General features: G+C 39.3%; 1 long non-coding RNA gene across 1 annotated transcript in view; it reads right to left on the bottom strand.

Moving 5' to 3' along the window:
* Positions 1–13,251: 13,251 nt before the first annotated feature.
* LOC112443229 (uncharacterized) overlaps positions 13,252–20,744 on the bottom strand; it is a 30,129-nt gene continuing 22,636 nt past the window's right edge. Inside the window, exon 3 of the long non-coding RNA XR_003031551.2 lies at positions 13,252–13,496. This is a non-coding gene — a long non-coding RNA (uncharacterized lncRNA). The remainder of the gene's footprint in view (positions 13,497–20,744) is intronic.

Here is a 20,744-nt window from a genome sequence, read left to right as displayed (position 1 = left end):
GCTACACAGCAGCCATTTTGCAACCAAGAAGTGAATGCTAATACTGTACACATTGTCACACCCACTGAAGAAGAAAATCAAATGAATGCATCCTACTTAATCCTGCAGTGGTGGGATAAAATACCTCAATGTGCATATTTGGGAAAGAAAAAGATATAAGCACACAGCCTAAAACACAAGTGTGTAGGCTTCATACAATATGATTATCTGGGACACAGTGGAGAAGGAGAGGGTGGGATCAATTGAGAGGACAGCACTGACAGATGCACACTCAGCTCAGTTCAGCCACTCAGTCACGTCTGACTCTTCATGACCCCATGACCGCAGCACGCCGGGCCTCCCTGTCCATCACCAACTCCCGGAGTTCACTCAAACTCACGTCCATCAAGTCAGTGATGCCATCCAGCCATCTCATCCTCTGTCGTCCCCTTCTCCTCCTGCCCTCAATCTTTCCAAGCATCAGGTCTTTTCAAATGAGTCAGTTCTTTGCATCAGGTGGCCAAAGTATTGGAGTTTCAGCTTCAGCATCAATCCTTCCAATGAACACCCAGGACTGACTTCCTTTAGCATGGACTGGTTGGATCTCCTTGCAATCCAAGGGACTCCCAAGAGTCTTCTCCAACACCACAATTCAAAAGCATCAATTCTTTGGCTAGCAGCTTTCTTTATAGTTCAACTCTCACATCCATACATGACCACTGGAAAAACCATAGCCTTGACTAGATGGACCTTTGTTGGCAAAGTGATGTCTCTACTTTTTAATATGCTGTCTAGGTTGGTCATAACTTTCCTTCCAAGGAGTAAGCATCTTTTAATTTCATGGCTGGAGTCACCATCTGCAGTGATTTTGGAGCCCAGAAAAATAAAGTCACACTACCATGTGTAGAACACAAAGCTGGCAGAAGCTGCTCTGTAACACAGGTAGCTCAGCTCGGCACTCTCTAATGACCTAGATGGATGGGACCAGGGCTCAAGAAGGAGGAATGTATATGTATATGTACATTGTTGTACTGTGGAAACTAACACAACATTGTAAAGCAATTATCTTCCAATTAAATATTAATAAATAGAATAGGAAATAAAAAAGCCTATTTGGGGAAGCGTTGAAGACTGAAAGCAAAGAGTAGATTAAATGTTATGAGGTGCTGTGTCTTTTTGTGAGTTTGCAGGTGGTCTAAGAAAGTAAAAATAGTGTAACTTTGATCTGGCAGATTAATTTTAAAATCACACTTCAACATTTGACCTGTTTATCGAAATCCCACTGTGACATCACTGCTCACATCCTCAGTTTCGACTTTCTTTCTGCTTCAAAGTCCTCCAGGCTCACGAGTGCCTTTTTATCAGCCCTGCACTTTTCTCCTCTGACTCCTATGCCTTCTAGAGAAGGCAGATTCCTTTTATCTCATACAAATTCCTTTTATCTCATCCCTTCCCTGAGCTATGAAGAATCACAACAAACAATTATAAGGATGCATGAATGTTTAATAAACTTATTTGAAAGCAATGTCCAAATTAAGGTCTAATTTATAGCTTCATGTCACACTTGAGGAAGCTTCTTCGATAAAGTGTTTGTGTTTGTTCTTCCTGTATCAAAAGCCATGGGATGAAGAATTCTGGTCTGAGTGGAGTCCTACCTTACATTCCTTCCACCAGCCCTTAGCATGTTGTTTATCAATGGAGAATGAGTAATTCAAAATCTATTCCAACTTTCTTTTCTTTGCACTTTTCTATTACAGACTGTAAAATTATATACTATATAGACACTTTATACTATAAACCTCCATCCCTCCACCTCTGCTATAGTCAAGAATTGCTATGTGACTCAGTTCTGATCTACAAGATATAAGGGAAGTCTGCTGGTCTCTTCAGAACCCTACTCCCACGTCTGGAATGCACAAGTAAAGGCTGGCTACACAGCAGCCATTTTGCAACCAAGAAGGGAATAACAAGAGAACTTTGGAGATTTAACTTAGTTGTTGTTGAGCTGTTGAGCCAATGACTTTAGGAGCCTACTCACAATATAAGGCAGGAAATTTCCCTATTTCAGTTACATGAAGCCAGATTTCTATTATCAGAGCAGATCAGATCAGTCACTCAGTCGTGTCCGACTCTTTGTGACCCCATGAATCGAAGCACTCCAGGCCTCCCTGTCCATCATCAACTCCCAGAGTTCACTGAGACTCATGTCCATCGAGTCAGTGATGCCATCCAGCCATCTCATCCTCTGTCGTCCCCTTCTCCTCCTGCCCCCAATCCCTCCCAGAATCAGAGTCTTTTCCAATGAGTCAACTCTTCGCATGAGGTGGCCAAAGTACTGGAGTTTCAGCTTTGGCATCATTCCTTCCAAAGAAATCCCAGGGCTGATCTCCTTCAGAATGGACTGGTTGGATCTCCTTGCAGTCCAAGGGACTCTCAAGAGTCTTCTCCAACACTGCAGTTCAAAAGCATCAATTCTTCAGTGCTCAGCCTTCTTCACAGTCCAACTCTCACATCCATACATGACTACAGGAAAAACCATAGCCTTGACTAGACTAACCTTTGTTGGCAAAGTAGTGTCTCTGGTTTTGAATATGCTATCTAGGTTGGTCATAACTTTCCTTCCAAGGAGTAAGCGTCTTTTAATTTCATGGCTGCAGTCACCATCTGTAGTGATTTTGGAGCCCAGAAAAATCAAGTCTGACACTGTTTCCACTGTTTCCCCATCTATTTCCCATGAACTGGTGGGACCAGATGCCATGATCTTGGTTTTCTGAATGTTGAGCTTTAAGCCAACTTTTTCACTCTCCACTTTCACTTTCATCAAGAGGCTTTTGAGTTCCTCTTCCCTTTCTGCCATAAGGGTGGTATCATCTGCATATCTGAGGTTATTGATATTTCTCCCGGCAATCTTGATTCCAGCTTGTGTTTCTTCCAGTCCAGCGTTTCTCATGATGTACTCTGCATAGAAGTTAAATAAACAGGGTGACAATATACAGCCTTGATGAACTCCTTTTCCTATTTGGAACCAGTCTGTTGTTCCATGTCCAGTTCTAACTGTTGCTTCCTGACCTGCATACAGATTTCTCAAGAGGCAGGTCAGGTGGTCTGGTATTCCCATCTCTTGAAGAATTTTTCACAGTTTATTGTGATCCACACAGTCAAAGGCTTTGGCATAGTCAAGAAAGCAGAAATAGATGTTTTTCTAGAACTCTCTTGCTTTTTCTATGATCCAGCAGATGTTGGCAATTTGATCTCTGGTTCCCCTGCCTTTTCTAAAACCAGCTTGAACATCAGGAAGTTCATGGTTCACGTATTGCTAAAGCCTGGCTTGGAGAAGTTTGAGTATTACTTTACTAGCGTGTGAGATGAGTGCAATTGTGTGGTAGTTTGATCATTCTTTGGCATTGCCTTTCTTTGGGATTGGAATGAAAACTGACCTTTTCCAGTCCTGTGGCCACTGCTGAGTTTTCCAAATTTGCTGGCATATTGAGTACAGCACTTTCACAGCATCATGTTTCAGGATTTGGAATAGCTCAACTGGAATTCCATCACCTCCACTAGCTTTGTTCGTAGTGATGTTTTCTAAGGCCCACTTGACTTCACATTCCAGGATGTCTGGCTCTAGGTTAGTGATCACACCATCGTGATTATCTGTGTTGTGAAGATCTTTTTTGTACAGTTCTTCTGTGTATTCTTGCCATCTCTTCTTAATATCTTCTGCTTCTGTTAAGTCCATACCATTTCTGTCCTTTATCGAGCTCATCTTTGTATGAAATGTTCCTTTGGTATCTCTGATTTTCTTGAAGAGATCCCTAGTCTTTCACATTCTGTTGTTTTCCTCTATTTCTTTGCATTGATCACTGAAGAAGGCTTTCTTATCTCTTCCTGCTATTCTTCGGAACTCTGCATTCAGATGTTTATATCTTTCCTTTTCTCCTTTGCTTTTCACTTCTCTTCTTTTCACAGCTATTTGTAGACCAAATGACAGGCCACAGTTATGGCAGCCTAGCGGAAAAGAGTATAAACCACATCTAAGAGAGGCAGGTATCTAACCAATTAACTAAACTATTGAGTAGAATATGAACAGTACTAAATTGAAACAAGCAAAAGTCCAAACACAGAAGCAGAAAGAGAAATTTTGTGTTACCAGTAGGACCAAGGAAATTCTCACAGAAAACATGGGAAAGACATTGGAGCCACAGGCACTTCATTTTGCAAAGAAGTCAAGGAGTGGTGGACTGCCCATACCAAGGAGCTAGCACAAAGAAAGGAATAGTGGCCTGGCACAGCACAGTTAGCTTCAAAATAGCCCTGGGTGGCTGGAGAACTGAACTGTGTTTCATGACAACAGTCCTGGTTGATCTTCCTACATTACAAAATGGATCTCGCAGGCCTAGTTCTCCTAAACCATTTCCCACTTTCTATTTCCTTTTATGTTCAGTAGCAATTTCCATCAAAAATTCATCTACTGTGAGAAGCTAGGTATAACTCATTGGCTATTACCCTTCAAAGAAAAAGAAAATAATGTTCGACAATGGATATAAACATTTGGTCTTTCATATGAGTCACTCTCTGGGGAAGGCCATGGCAACCCACTCCAGTACTCTTGCCTGGAAAATCCCATGGACAGAGGAGCCTGGTGAGCTGGAGTCCATGGGGTCGCAAAGAGTCGGACATGACTTCACTTTCACTTTTCACTTTCATAAATTGGAGAAGGAAATGGTGACCCACTCCAGTATTCTTGCCTGGAGAATCCCAGGGGCAGGGAAGCCTGGTGGGCTGCCGTCTATGGGATCGCATAGAGTCAGACACGACAGAAGCGATTTAGCAGCAGCAGCAGCAGCAGCATGAATCACTCTCACTCAAAAGTGATTTTTTTTCCCTAGGAGGACATTAGGCAATTTCTGGAGACATGTGTGGTTGTCACAATAAGGAGAGTTGGCTTCTGCCAACATCTAATGGGCAGAAGCCAGGGATGCTGCTAACATCCTATGATACACAGGGCTGGCCCCCCCATAGCAAAGAATTATCTAAAGTGTCAATAATGCTGAAATTTCTGTAGTATTTGATTGTGGCTGGTGGAGCTGTCACAAGTGGCTTCATATCACCAAATGAGATGAGTGGATGGCAGCAGCATCCTAAGACCAGTGGTCACGTGAGATGCACCACTGTGTTTTCTAATTAATACTGAACCAAAGTGTGCTGACCGAAGCGACCTACTAGTGCCTTTTCTACTTTGGGGTCCTTTATACCCAGAAACCCCTACAACAGAATTCTCAGCAATAAATATTTGCTTAATCAATGAATAAAGAAACAGAAATTCCATCACACAGGGTTCAAAGTACATTTTATATAATGAAGTTCGCTGGAGATGGGGTGACAGGAGAAGGGTGGAGTGATTTTCAGAATTTTAAGCCCTTGTGTACAACAACAACAAATACTTAAAACAATTGTTAAGGCCATATTGGGCTTCTCCAATATGGGATGCTCCAGACTCAGAAGGTAAAAGAATGTACCTGCTATGCCAGTCGGACACAACTGAAGCGACTTAGCAGCAGCAGCTATGCCGGAGACACAGGAGATGCGGGTTTGATCCCCAGGCTGGGAAGATCCCCTGAAGGAGAAAATCACAACCCACTCCAGTATTCACGTCTGAAAAATCCCAGGGACAGAGGAGCCTGTTGGGCTGCAGTCCAAAGGCCATATTTACTATTTCATTCAAAAGAAACTCCATGTCAAGAATAACAATGTTTTACAAAAGTAGTCTTCTTAGAAAAACTTTTTAAAAAATCATACTGAACTACAATGGATGCAGCCTTTGTGAAGAACGGCAGTTAGACCACAGATGGAATATTGAAAACTGTGCTAAATCACAGATGGTATATTTTTTCCTATATTTCACAAAACAGCCAATTTCTACCATGTTTTTCTTTTACATTTTGCTCTTGGTAATCCTGTAGATTGAAGAAGAAAAAAAACCTAAAAACTAAAAAGAAACGTGAAAACATTTACTTTTAGTGCTGTTTATAATCTTAGTCTTTAGTGGATAGAAACACCACTGAATATTCTGTGGTGTCATTTACTTTTAAAAAAAAACTTGGAGTGTAATTCATTTTAGGTGTGCAATTTGTTTTATGAGCCGTGCATGCTTATTTGGGGTTGTGCTGTTTTTTTATTGAGTGCAATAAAGACACTTCTTATCAATTGATTTGTTGTATCAGCAGTGGGCTTCTCTCCAGACTGAGACGTGGCAGCTTTTCTGAGGACATTATCCCGCATCTAATTTCACCACAGACATGAATCCAGGTTCATTAGGGCCCACTTGCACTGCCTGTTATGACCTAATTTCTAGGATTCCTGCTCGATGGTGGCATTATCTTCCTCTCACACAGTGTATCACATGGCTGTCAAATGGCTTCTCTCCCTTTGATGGTTCATCACATACACAACTGTGAATTGTGCCAACTTGTATACCAACTGATCAAATCAAAAGTTCAAAAGTTCACTCCCAGTCCCACGTGACATTGAAACTTCAAATAGTGTAGAGCTTACACCTTGGATAAGTAAGAAATGGCAAAGTAGGGTAGAAACCGGAAATGTTAGGGGACTATTTCAGTGCTATTAAAAACACAAATCCACCCAAAGGGGGATTAGTACAATTCAGTTGCATATTATGCAAGCCACCTGCCTTCTCTCTAGCCCTGGGTGTGATGAATACTGTCCTTTTGGGCTTGGCTGACTTAACCATGACTGCTAGAGCAGGGGATGCTTGCAAGGTCTGATGTCAATGTGTATCTCACATATTTGTGCATTTCCAGGGTGAGAAAATCATGCCTTGAGAACAAGATCACAGTGGGTGCAGATCTCACAGAAGCGCATATCCCATCATCCTGGGGAACATGTCCTTCGGTCATACTGTGTGTGAGACAACACACGAGCAATACACGCCCACGGAGAGCAGTGCGGTACTGTGGAACAGCTGTGTAAACGGGCTTAAGAATGTAAAATGAGGAAGCTGTGTCTTTAGAAACATATTTCTTTTAAATTCCCAAATATCACATCTGGTTGCATCAAGTTGTCATTATGACATAGTATTTAAGATGATTTAATGGGTTATTGCAGCATAAGAATCTTGGAGTTTATTTAACTACTGTGCATTAAGAGAATGTAGCTCTCTAAACTGTGTTCTGACAAAGCTGATACAAAGCTGTTCTTGATGTTGGATGACTTTATTGTATGCTTTTTTTTCTTCCTTACTGTAGTCAGTATAAACATAGCTTTCAAACATAAACAGAATATATGCGAAGACAAGAGTGAACGTGGAGCTTTGGAATAGAAATGTAAAGTGAGAGGCACACACCAAAATGTAGAAAGCTATTCACTGTTAAAATTTATGAGGTGCATTCACTGTGAGTATGAATATGGGGATGCCACAGTTACAAGGCACCACGTACCTCCTGGCCCTTGTCAGCAGATTCCCTGAGTGGGCCTCTGCCAGCCAGCAGGTCAGCCCCCAACCCACAGGCAGGTTACCTCGGACTCGGCAAAACCTTGCTCCATCCTCACACTCTCACACCCCTTCACCTCCCCCAATCATCAGGAAGCTCTTACTACGTCCCCTCAGAAGTACACATCATTTTCAACAGAAAAATGAGGCTCTGTGTAGTTAGAACAATTTAAGATAGCTGATCTAAGGCCAAACTCCAAATCCATCACCCCCATTTCCCAATCCATAGCTTTGTCTACCAAATCATCTCATCCCTGCTGCTACTTAGGTCAACTATCTTCGTGGACGTCAATATTACATGTTTTTCCAATATGGAGAAGTTTCTCAACGGAACAGCTTTTGTATGCTTTTCTATCCCTGCTGTGTTTTTGCCTTAACATCCTTTTAATGTGCTAAGAACTTTTATGAAGGGGTTAAATAAACAAACACTACAATGAACCACAGACTTGGAGCACATCACAATGACTATTTAACAAGGTCTTACACAAAACAGAAGTTTAGTCTGGGACTGGCACAGAGGCCCTGCTCAGTAATGTCCTCAAGGACATAAGCTCTTCTAGATCACTGCCTTGTCGTCCCTCCTCATGGTCCAGGCAGCAGGATGCAGGAAGAGATCAAGAGAAAGACAGGTGAAAAGCTGGCATCGACTACCTCCAAAGAGTGTCTCCCAGAAACTTCCACGTAATGCTGCGCCTTGCATCCCATTGACCAAAACTTATCATTCAGCTGCAAAGAACAGACCAGAACATTTCGTTTTTATTCTGAAGAACCATGTGCCCAGGCAAAATCCTACCATTATGAAAGAAGACAATGGAACAGCACAGTTGCTGTGGATGGTGAAATGTGCATTTGCCTGTGGACTTTTAATCATTAACAAGTCTTCCTTATTTAATGTTTCTTTCATCAGTTACAGACTCTAGCATTAAATATAGTGCATACGTTTTATCTGGAGGCAACCCTGATGAATAGTTTAACCCGATTGATGAATGCTTGATTAATCATTAACCTTGATTAATGACTGCTTGAGAGAGTCTGAAACAAAGTGTGGCCTCAGCGACAAAGAGTTCTGCTATCCATTGGTGATGCCTGAAATGGGTACCCACAGGAAGAGAGAGTAGGATTGAGGATGCCTTCTCTTATATTCCTGTGCTAGCACTCTCATTTGGTATTCACTTTCAAATAAAGTTAATGGTTCTACAAGTAAGTCTAGCAGCATGATAATAACTAACGAAACTGACACTACCCCAAACAATGTGTGCCTACGCCTACTATTTCCATCCCAACTGGCTTCTTGCAAGGTAAGTGTTTTTATGATCCTTAATTTAGAGATGAAGAGGTTGTTTTAAGCAGAACAATGGGCTCCCACCAAAGTCACCTAATAATAAATGGCAGATACAGAATTTGAATTTCATTTTTCAGCATTCAAAGAAAAGAAAATTTCTCTTGATAGACTTTCTTGAATCTTTAAACTATTATGGTGCCATGTGCTAAAACAAAGATAAAATAGGAAGAAAACAGAGTGATTGTATATTATCTACTAATGATTCTCTCTTCAAGTTTTTGAGTCTTCCCTAATAAACTTCCCATGGTACTCTAGCCCAAATGAAACATTCATTCAGCAAACTTAAAACTGAACCAAAAAGTTGACTGAAAGGAACCCTAGCAGGAAATAGGTTACACAGATGAATAAAAAATAAGAAAGCTGTGGTACATATACACAATGGAGTATTACTCAGCCATTAAAAAGAATACATTTGAATCAGTTCTAATGAGGTGGATGAAACTGGAGCCTATTATACAGAGTGAAGTAAGCCAGAAGGAAAAACATAAATACAGTATACTAACGCATATATATGGGATTTAGAAAGATGGTAACAGTAACCTGGTGTACGAGATAGCAAAGAGACACTAATGTATAGAACAGTCTTATGGACTCTGTGGGAGAGGGAGAGGGTGGGAAGATTTGGGAGAGTGACATTGAAACATGTAGAATATCATGTAAGAAACGAGTTGCCAGTCCAGGTTTGATGCGCGATACTGGATGCTTGGGGCTGGTGCACTGGGACAACCCAGAGGGATGGTGTGGGGAGGGAGGAGGGAGGAGGGTTCAGGATGGGGAACACATGTATACCTGTGGCGGATTCATTTTGATATTTGGCAAAACTAGTGCAATTATGTAAAGTTTAAAAATAAAATAAAATTTAAAAAAAAAAGAAAAAAAAATCAGTTTCCAACTATAGAAAAATTATAAACGTGTAAACAGAAAACCCCCATTGTGTTCAGAGAGGCCAGTACAAGGACCTGTGGTGGTCCAAAGGGACCAGCAGCCGCCATACTCAGAGGGGGTGGGCAGAGCGCGTGTCAGAGTGACTTTACAAAAGAGGAGATGGTTGAGTCCCAGAGGGTGGGTGGGCCATCACCAAGCACACTCAAGCAGTAGCTAGCCAAGCAGGGAGCAGCAAATGCCAGAACCAGGGTGGGGGGTCCAGAAACAGTGTGGTGAGTTCAGAAAAAGCCAGGCAGCATGTATGTGTAATAGGGGTAACTGAGGCAGGGCGTGGCATGCCTGGAGTATACAGTGAGTTGGAGGACCACAGGCGAGGTAGACAAGATGGTCCCAAGAAGCTATTTCAGAAGCTTGCAGCCCCTGAGTGAGGCTAGGTTTTATGGATTTTAGCCTGTAAGCTGTGGCAGCCACTGGAAGCTTTTACAGCAGGTACACAGAATAACCACGTTGGCCTTTGAGAAAGACCACTGTGGAAGTGCGACTATGGTTTCCTAAGGCAGAGGCCATGCAATCAGGTAAAAACTGAGCAGAGTCTAGACTGAGAGTTCTTCCTCTGGGATCGACACTCTTTGAAGGATTTATGAACACCCTCAAGCCACATGTTCCAAACGTGGGAATGAGTGGGTCTCTGAGGAAAGGCTCAGTACTTTTCCCCTGGTTCTCAGGGAAGTCCAAAATATTCGAGAGTTGAAGTAATAACATTCTACAGCTGAAAAGAATCTGGCCTAAGCTCAATCCACAAAAGTGGAAATTTTTTAAAAATAGAGATAAATGTAAGAGTTGTACAGGAGTCATATATAAAACAAGTAGGATTTTAAATACGGTATTTGCATTTATTTTAAAAAATGAGCAAAGGCCTTGACAATAAGACAAGTGTATGTGGCTCATATTTTATACATAAAGCAGAGAAATTCATGTGTGTATAGGAACCTTGCCACAGATTTTCCAAGACAGGCCAATCCTCTTCAACATCTCATATTCTTGAACTTACAAGTGCTCTCTTACTTGGCAAATACCCCAAACTTAGTTTGAAAAGTAAATTCCACATAAATTCAAGTCTCTGAGAAGGTGGCCAAAGAGGGTTTTTAATAGAGTTTGGGGAGAGGAGGGTATTGAGAAGCATCAAATCTCAAATCTCTAGCTATAGAACTATAAACAGAAAATGGAGCAGTTATCAGGTAAATATGGAAAGAAAAATCTATATCAGTTGTTCTTAACCTTTATGGGGGTCACAGACCCATTGCCTCAATAATTTTGAAAAATTGATGAATGCTGCAAACCTCCTCCAGAAGGGATCCATGCAGATACTTCCTTACAGAATTGTGCAGAATATAAGAGATTCACAAAAATCCAAGGATACTGACCTGACCCTGGATGCAAATTTAAAAGCCCATAGTCTCAACAGCTCTCCTTTCTCTCAACAAAAATTCCTTTATCACAGTTTATCATCTAAATTAGTCCCATTAATGTTTACATTATCTGGTTTTCATTGATCTCATTCACTTTGCAATTAATTTTACCTTTCCTGCAAATATGCAACCTCCATCAGTTCTAAAATCACAAAGTCAAAAAGGAGACTGATTCCAGTTTCCACTAAGTTGAACTGTTGCCCAAATGTCATACAAGCTCCCAAATGGATTCATAAACCTAGAATAGAAAACACCGTGCTATGCTTAAGCTTCATAAAAATGCCTTATCCTCTCAGCATCACTGTGTGTTCTTACAATCAGGTATTTAAATCCTGGTCTACTGTATGGATATATGTCTACATTCTTTAACATTCTCTCCACTACAAAGCAAATTTATAAACGCTAAAAAAAAAAGAAAAAAAAAAAGCCCAAATCCAGCAATGGTCTTGATCTCTTAATGGATTAGGGAAAAGAATAATTTGAAGGGAAAAAATTACAGCAATTTCTATATCACTTCTTTTCTCTCCCACATTGCAGTTACTGAAAACCTTTGATTAGACCTCTGAAAAGGACCACACATTCAATAATTTGAAGCAAAAGGTTAATGGTGTTGTTACAACTATTATCCCTTTTAAAATCATTATCCTCTTGTTTTTTATGGCTGTATTACCTTCACCTTTCAATGAACCCACTTTACCAGCTGTTTCCCTCTGTCATAAAGTTTGCTGAACATCATCGTGGAAATAGGATAAATGCCATGTTTTATCAATCAAGCCTAAGGGGATTTGAGTCTTCTTATATCCACAACTGTAAAGGGAGTTTATTGCAAGTTTCTGTTTTGATTTGTAAATTGTCCTTAAGTAAAACACATACCTGATGCCAAGGAATAGAATGTAAAAATGCAAGACGTTATACTACAAAAATCTGCATCATAAAGTTTGATAGGTTGACAAATGAGAAAGCTTAAGATTACTGAGGAACACTACAGGCTTGCTTTCTTGGTAAGTTGACATCTACCTGCCGGCATTCCTGAACCTACCCATATGTGAATTCCCTGGTCCTTAATGCTGCACCACCCCAGCAAGCCAAGGAGTGTATGAAACATAAGACTGAGGTTTTTATCCTACACAGGGCTACGTGGTCTCAACACAAATCTGATATAATGAAAATATTCTTTAATCATATGCAATAAAATTTTAATTTACAGTAAAATTCCCAAAATACCATTACACACTGGAGACTAAAACATGCATTACTAAATTAAAGGACATTATAAAATATCCATAATTTACTGATAGCAAATGTCAAAATTTTAGGTTACAGCTAAATGAGTACTTAGGAAATTCTGAACCCTTAATAAGCACTTTTAAAAACTGAAAATAAATGAACAAAATATTCAACTAAAGTAGACATAAAAAAGGGCAAGAAAAAAATTCAAATAAAGTTGTAGAAAGGAAATAAGCATAAAAATAAAAATTCATACTTTATATATTTATTCAAACTTTATATGTACATAATGTGTGTATATATACAAAGAAAGAGAAAGAGACAGAGATGAATAACAAAACCAAAATCAAGTTTCTTAAAAAGATGAGTACTATTTATAAATCTCTAGCAAGACTGCTGCTGCTGCTGCTAAGTCGCTTCAGTCATGTCCGATTCTGTGTGACCCCACAGACAGCAGCCCACCAGGCTCCCCCGTCCCTGGGCTTCTCCAGGCAAGAACACTGGAGTGGATTGCCATTTCCTTCTCCAATGCATGAAAGTGAAGAGTGAAAGTGAAGTCACTCAGTCGTGTCTGACTCTTAGTGACCCCATGGACTGCAGCCCACCAGGCTCCTCCGCCCATGGGATTTTCCAGGCAAGAGTACTGGAGCGGGATGCCATTGCCTTCTCTGCTAGCAAGACTAATCAAGGAAAAACAGAGAGGTCATGAATTAGCAAAATTAGGAATTCAAAAGAAACATTATAGATAACTTATACATAATTATAGATGTTATAAGTTAAAATTATTGTTATTGAATAGGGGGTCCCAGTGCTAGTCACTTACAAAATCAATACAAATGGTAGAAAGGAAAGGTATCTTTAATCAGAATGCCAGCAATCTGGGGAGATGGTGGACTCAGTGTCCCTAAAAAACTGCCTATAAAGATTCTGTCTGGCCTTGAAATTTTTAAAGGGAAACAAGGAAAGAACCTCAGTTAATCACTGAGATGGGGATCGGGGTTGTTGTCATCCCCATCGTGTGCAGGCTTGTCCACTCCTGGTGATCTTCTTCCAGATGTTATCTTCACATAGTTTGTTCAGGAGATTACTGTGGGGGAAGCCAGGAAAGAGAACTGGTCATCTCTTAACTATGTATTCATCATTTCTACTTCTTTGATCTATGGAAAGAATTGACAAGCTAGGCAAACTAGTATGTGATTTAAAGACTTGAAAGCTGTACTTGAGCCAGAGATGAGTGGAACATGGGGGTGCCTGGTTTAAGGTTAAGACAAAAGTGTGCCTCCTGCAGAGAGCTCTTCCCTGCCAAAAGCTGCTTATACTACAAATGTGTGTGTGTGTGTGTGTGTGTGTGCCAGTAGCTTTGAAAACATAGATGAAATGTAAAATTTCCTAAAAAAATATTGTAATCACCAAAATTACTCAAAAACAAATTTTTAATAAGCCAGCAAACATTAAATAATTTGAACTAACAATCTAAAAACCATCTCTCCCCAACAAATTTCATGTGATAATTTTGTTAACTTGACCCCAAAAATCTCTCTCTCTCCCTCTCTCTCTGCTTTACAAAATTTTCCAAAAACACTGAAATACTGAAACTTCTCCAACTCATTCTTGATGTTATTATATCCCTAGGCTGAGACCAATCAAGGGCAGTGCAAAAGAAAATTAAGTCCAAATTACTTACAAGTATAAATGTAAAAATAACAAAATAGTATCAAATTAAATCAATAGTGTATAAAAATAATACATCATGAATGAGCTGGATTTATTTTAGAAAGGCAAAAATCTTTCAAAATTATAAAATCAGTCAACACAAAGAGTAAAGGACAAACTAATACAATTATTTCAACAGATGTAGAAAATTTTCAAATAGAAACATTTATCTAGAATAAAATCTTTTGACAAGGTAGGAATAGAAAGAAACTCTCTTAAGTTAAAGACGACATCATTCTTAACCTCAAATTTTGTAATGAATCCCAATAAATTCAAGAAAAGGGCAAGAATTACTGGTATTGGTAATTGGTGTCACTGAACAATACTATAATACAGAAATCCTAGCCCATGAAATATGATAATAAAAAGAAGCAAGGGGCTTAAGATATGGCTTTAAGAACAAAAATACCCTAAATAGTCAAGCAATATGCATTGTTTTTTCAGGTATGTCCAACTCTTTGTGGCCCAATGGACTGTAGCCTCCCCATGGAATTTTTGGGGAGGCTAAATTCCATGGCTCTATGGCTCCTCTGCCCATGGAATCTTTCCAGTCAAGAATACTGGAGTGGGGTGCCATTTCCTACTCCAGGGGATCTTCCTGACCTGGGGATTGAACCTGCATCTCTGTGTCTCCTGCATTGGCAGGTGGATTCTTTACCACTAGCACCACCTGAATAAGAGGCTTAGGGTATATCTTTAAGAACAAAAATGCCCTAAATGACTACATACATTAGGGGTCTGTAAAATAAGGTCCATGGGCCAAATCAAACCTATCATGATCCAAATTCAGTAACTTCCATGGTCCAAATCTATTTCTTTATACATGGTTTATGGCTGTTCTTATCCTGAAACTACAGAGTTAAGTAGTTTTGATTAAAAAAATACTCACCATTGGCCTTTTCCAGAAAAAGTTTACACACCTCTGATATACAAACAAACCAGTAGAATAAAAAAATATATATAACATAGTTTCTGGGCTCAAGAAGTGTACAGAAAATCAATAGCATCTTTATAAACCAGGATGATCTAATTGAGAGCTATCTCACAAAAAGAACAAATATTTAAAATAACAATAATGATAAACAAATAAGCAAACTATAAGGCATATAGAAAAATATGCCACAACTTTACAAAAAAACAGTCTTTGAAGGATGTGCAATAATAACTGAATAAAAACTGAATAAGTGCCTGTTTCTTCAGCAAACTGTTCAATCACAATATATACAATAACTGTCAAGTCTGCATGGAATTCTTTAGGCCAGAAACTGGAGTGGGTAACCTTTCCCTTCTCCAGGGGATCTTTCCAACCCAGGGATAGAACCCAGGTCTCCTGCATTGCTGGAGGATTCTTTACCAGCTGGGCCACAAAGGAAGCCCAAGGATACCAGAGTGGGTAGCCTATCCATTCTTCAGGGAATCTTCCTAACCCAGGAATAGAACCAGGGCCTCCTGCATTGCAGGCAGATTCTTTACCAACTGAGCTATCAGGGAAGCCCTTTTCCATTGTGCACCTGCTTCACAACTGTTTTGACTATTTCTAGATTTCCCCACAATGTATGATGTAGATAAATAATAGATAAGCGGAATGTGATTGTATTCCATACCACAGTAAAATAAAAGGTGTAACGACAAGAGGAGTAAGAGAGAAAGGAAAGCAATAACCATATTTTTAATGTATTGTGATAATCATAAAATATTTAAATGTATTATATATTTATAACATGCTTAACTCTGACATAAAATATACCTGTATGTTTTACTACAATCCTGTGAGGAAGATATCACTAGTATTTTCAATTTATGTATGAGGAAATAGCCTTGGAGAGAGTAATGGCTTTGACACGTTAGATAGGCAGTCATTCAATGAGGATTCAAACTCAAGCAATTTAATTCCAGACCTTGTTCTCTTAATCTTCACTCTATGAAGTAGGTATTACTCCCTTCATAAATATATGTCATATTACTCATCTCATAATTATAAAATGGAGAAAAAGAAGCTTGGAGCTATTAAATGACTTGACCAAATTCACCAGCCTAGAAACTGGTAATGCTGAAATTCAAATGAGAATGTTATTAAAGTGCATGTTATTGCTACTGTACCAACTATGGTCCAAAACTCAAATGATACCAGTGGAGGAACAAGAAGAATATAAAGCCTGGATATTAATTATTCAGCAGACACTGTGATTTGGGGTAGAACAGAGCTTCAGAAATGTCAATAGACTATACATTATTAATCAATTTATCAAAGTCAAGAATCTAAATATTTAAACATTTCTACAACTGAAACATAGGTAGCAAATAGCACAGTCAGTAAAATGGATTGTAACACATTAAATCTCTACCTCCTCACTAATGAAATATACTTCAAATCATTTGATTCTAGTAATTTTCTGTAGAAAAATAGGCTGGGAGTATCAGGAGAGGAGCAGTGGAAGGTGGGAAAGTACCCCCAAGTTACTGATTCACAATCTGCAAAGCTACTTCCTTCAATAGTTATATCATCTTTTAGCATCCCTGCATTCCATTCTTAGGTAGAAATGTAATTATTATCAACAGTAGTTCAAAATAAGTTTGGGGCTTAATTTCTTGAAAATGTGATATATACTTACTGTAGATTTAAGGAAAGAAATATCAATAACCTCAGATATGCAGATGACACCACCCTTATGGCAGAAAGGGAAGAGGAACTAAAAAGCCTCTTGATAAAAGTGAAAGAGGAGAGTGGAAAAGTTGACTTAAAGCTCAACATTCAGAAAAAGAAGATCATGGCATCTGGTCCCATCACTTCGTGGGAAATAGATGGGGAAACAGTGGAAACAGTGTCAGACTTTATTTTTTGGGGGGCTCTAAAATCACTGTAGATGGTGATTACAGCCATGAAATTAAAAGACACTTACTCCTTGGAAGGAAAATTATGACCAACCTAGGTAGCATATTCAAAAGCAGAGACATTACTTTGCCAACAAATGTCCATCTAGTCAAGGCTATGGTTTTTCCAGTGGTCATGTATGGATGTGAGATTTAGACTGTGAAGAAAGCTGAGAACCAAAGAATTGATGCTTTTGAACTGTGGCGTTGGAGAAGACTCTTGAGAGTCCCTTGGACTGCAAGGAGATCCAACCAGTCCATCCCAAAGAAGATCAGTCCTGGGTGTTCATTCGAAGGACTGATGCTGAAGCTGAAACTCCAATACTTTGGCCACCTCATGTGAAGAGTTGACTCATTGGAAAAGACCCTGATGCTTGGAGGGATTGGGCGCAGGAGGAGAAGGGGACAACAGAAGATGAGATGGCTAGATGGCATCACCGACTCGATGGACATGAGTTTGGGTAACTCTGGGAGTTGGTGATGGACAGGGAGGCCTGGCGTGCTGCAATTCATGGGGTCGCAAAGAGTCAGACACGACTGAGCGCATGAACTGAACTGAAGGAAAGAAAGAGAATCTTTTACAATATTAATAGCCATAGATAACAATTTTTAACCATCAAGTACATTTTTAAAATTGAAGCAATCCCCTGAGAATTGCCATAAAATTACCTTAGTCAAGAGATTTGCTTGGACCTCAGCTATAGGCTGTCAAAGTATATAGGATTTTGTTGGGCAAAGACTAAGTTTGTGATGTAGAAATAGAGTTTGACCTCCAAAGAAAGTGGTTATCAATCTAAAGTATTGTGTATAAAGCTTGTATTCGATGCCCAATGAGCCAGCCTGAACAGCTAGGTGACCGTCTCTGAAGTTTCTGGGTCAATGACAAATAGATGGAACTTTCTGCTCAAGCAGCTCTCTGGATTTGGACATGATCCCAGGCACCAGCTGTAAGTAAGTACTGAGATAGCTTTGACGTCTCTTAGAGAAAGATACCTATCAAGGGTCAGTCATGGGTTTAGGGTCCTGTTCAAACAGGCTGAATGTTAAAGCCTGTGTCATAGGCAAGGATGAACCATGCAGGAACCTAGCTAAATGTGTGTTATCACAGAGATGAGTAAGGAACCTGGATTTCAGAGAATCACTCAAAAAGTTGGCAAGAGATAATTTTTGGCTATGTCTAATGGTTGGTCTGGTTCAGATCCCTCATCTAGCCAACCTTGGTTCTCTAGACTCAGAGACTACAGGTTGAATACCCTCAATATCCAGAGTTGAATGATGCTAAAATACTAGTAAAGATCCTGTTGCCACTTGATAAGCATTGGGAACGGGTCAGTTTTGCTGTATTTCCAAATTCTCAAAGGATGTTTTTATCAGTCAGGTACTGATGCTTCATCAGACTAACCATACTGGATTAAGGTCATCTCAGGTAGTAGGAATTCATTGAAACTGACCAAAAAGCATCTTATTCAGTACCCTGAACAACACACTTTAAAAATTACCAATCCATCCTTCAAAAAATCCCACTGCATGACAAACACAAAATTAAAAAACAGTAATTATTTGATAGAAGAATAAAGGGCTAAGAACTTTTCCACTGTAAGACAAGAAACATTGGAAATTATCTACAGGACACAAAATATTGGGACAGAACTGAGGTTGAGATCAAAGTGAGTTGTAACCTAATCAAGACAAACAAGGATGTGACTGAAGGAATGAATAATAATTTTTTCAAGAAGGCCCCCAAAATTTTCAAATACAAAGTCAGCAGGATGAGGAAGCAGAAGTAAGCTGTGGGCTGCTGGAGTGTTCTTCGAGTGGGTTCAGTCCAGTTGCTCAGTTGTGTCCGACTCTTTGCGACCGCATGGACTGCAACACGCCAGACTTCCCTGTCCATCACCAACTCCCGGAGCTTACTCAAACTCATGTCCATCAAGTCAGTGATGTCATTCAACCATCTGATTCTCTGTCGTCCCCTTCTCCTCTTGCCTTCAATCTTTCCCAGAATCATGGTCTTTTCCAACGAGTCAGTTCTTCGCATGAGGTGGCCGAAGTATTGGAGTTTCAGCTTCAGCATCAGTCTTTCCAATATTCAGGACTGACCTCCTTTAGGATGGACTGGTTGGATCTCCTTGCAGTCCAAGGGACTCTCAAGAATCTTCTCCAACACCACAGTTCAAAAGCATCAATTCTTCAGTACTCAGCTTTCTTTATGGTCCAACTCTCACATTCACACATGACTACTGGAAAAAGCATAGCTTTGACTAGACAGACCTTTGTTGGTAAAGTAATGTCTCTGCTTTTTAATATGCTGTCTAGGTTGGTTCATAGCTTTCCTTCCAAGGAGTAAGCATCTTTTAATTTCATGGCTGGAGTCACCATCTGCAGTGATTTTGGAGCCCAAGAAAATAGTCTCTCACTGTTTCCATTGTTTTACCATCTATTTATCATGAAGTGATGGGACCAGATGCTATGATCTTCATTTTTTGAATGTTGAGTTTTAAGCCAGCTTTTTCACTCTCTTCTTTCACTTTCATCAAGAGGCTCTTTAGTTGAAGTGGATATTAGAGCCAAAAAGAGAAATGCAGCAGTTTTAGGCAACTTCAGGCCACCACAGTGTTAGCCTATACAGCCTAAAAGAAACTGGCCCACATCTCCTAACCCCATAAAACGATAGATAACATTCCCATTTATGACTGGAGGAAGAAGGACCTAAGGTTGCTATATAGGAATTTCTTCCTTATGTTTTAGTATTTAGTATTTTCAAGTAAATTCAACATATATTAAGGTAGAGCTCTACATCAGCTACTAACATTGACTATTCTAGACAAGAAAGAGTCAACATGAACTTAAAAAAAAATAATGGCATGAAAGTGAGATATTACCCTATAAAAGTAAAACAAATGTTTTCCCAAGAAAACAGCATTAATGTAGAGAAGAGAAGGAAATGTTGCCAAAAATTGAAATATTCCTTGTGACAGAGAAAGCAATGTTGCATCCACATATTAAGAGCAGGCTGATAAAGAAGTACACTTAGAAAGTTTTAAAAAAATCTTAAACAAATAAAAATATGATTAGCATAAAATGAAACACAGTGGGAGACAGAATAACAAAATGCACACACTCAAATCCAAAGCAGTTTATTTAAAAGTCAGTTTAAGAATGTAAAGCAAAGACAAGTGATATGTATAGATTATATGGGAAAGACTTGAGTTTTCATAACTAAAGTGCCATCTAAACACTAAAAAGAAATATTGGAAGTAGACACACATTCCCAAATATATCCTGCTATTGTTTCTGAATTCAGAGGTTCAGAGCAGTAAAAAAAAAAAATACTATGAGAAAACAGTTTTATTACAATGGAAAGAGAAATAAACATATACTGAATGTATCATAAAATGCTAAGTGCTAAAACACAGTGAAGAAATGTCTATATTGCTTTGAAGAAAATACTATGATCCTTGAATCCTTTAACAGCGCATTTTATCATTAGCATATGAAGACAAGCTAAACACTTCTTGGACTCAAAAATATACCAGCAAATTTGTTTTTTTTTCTGAAAAGGAAAATTACCCAATTATATATTCAGGCGAAATAAAGAATTACATGTATATATCCAAAAAAGAGGAAAACCTTGGATATAAAACACATTGGAGAGAAAAGCAATCAGTAAATCCTAGAGTAACAGCAAAACAAGAGTGATAATGTACTTCTAAAGCTTAGTGTTTAGAACAGATACTTATAAAAACAAGAG

Source organism: Bos taurus, chromosome 21, assembly GCF_002263795.3.
Source record: "Bos taurus isolate L1 Dominette 01449 registration number 42190680 breed Hereford chromosome 21, ARS-UCD2.0, whole genome shotgun sequence".
NCBI lineage: Eukaryota > Metazoa > Chordata > Mammalia > Artiodactyla > Bovidae > Bos > Bos taurus.
The sequence above is the reverse complement of the archived record's forward strand: the minus strand, read 5'-3'. Positions and strand labels throughout refer to the sequence as shown.